This window comes from Arachis ipaensis, chromosome B07 (genome assembly GCF_000816755.2).
Source record: "Arachis ipaensis cultivar K30076 chromosome B07, Araip1.1, whole genome shotgun sequence".
NCBI classification, from domain to species: Eukaryota; Viridiplantae; Streptophyta; class Magnoliopsida; order Fabales; family Fabaceae; genus Arachis; species Arachis ipaensis.
In genome coordinates, this window is record NC_029791.2 from 123,462,707 (window position 1) to 123,462,951 (window position 245).

Sequence of the window (245 nt, forward strand, 5' to 3'; positions counted from 1 at the left end):
AGTAACCAAAACAAATGGACACTAGAAGACAAAAAAGTGGGAGATTAGTGGTTTTGGTGATATATATAGAAAATGAAAATCAAAGAAACTAACATAAGATATTGTGGGCTGTGATGAAAACCTGAATTAAAAAACTGGCTTTTGAGAAAACCATGCATATATGATATTATTAGTGGTGTTAGGGTGGTAGGAACAAAATGCCGCGGTTTTCTCACACAACCATCATATGAATTCACAGCCACACA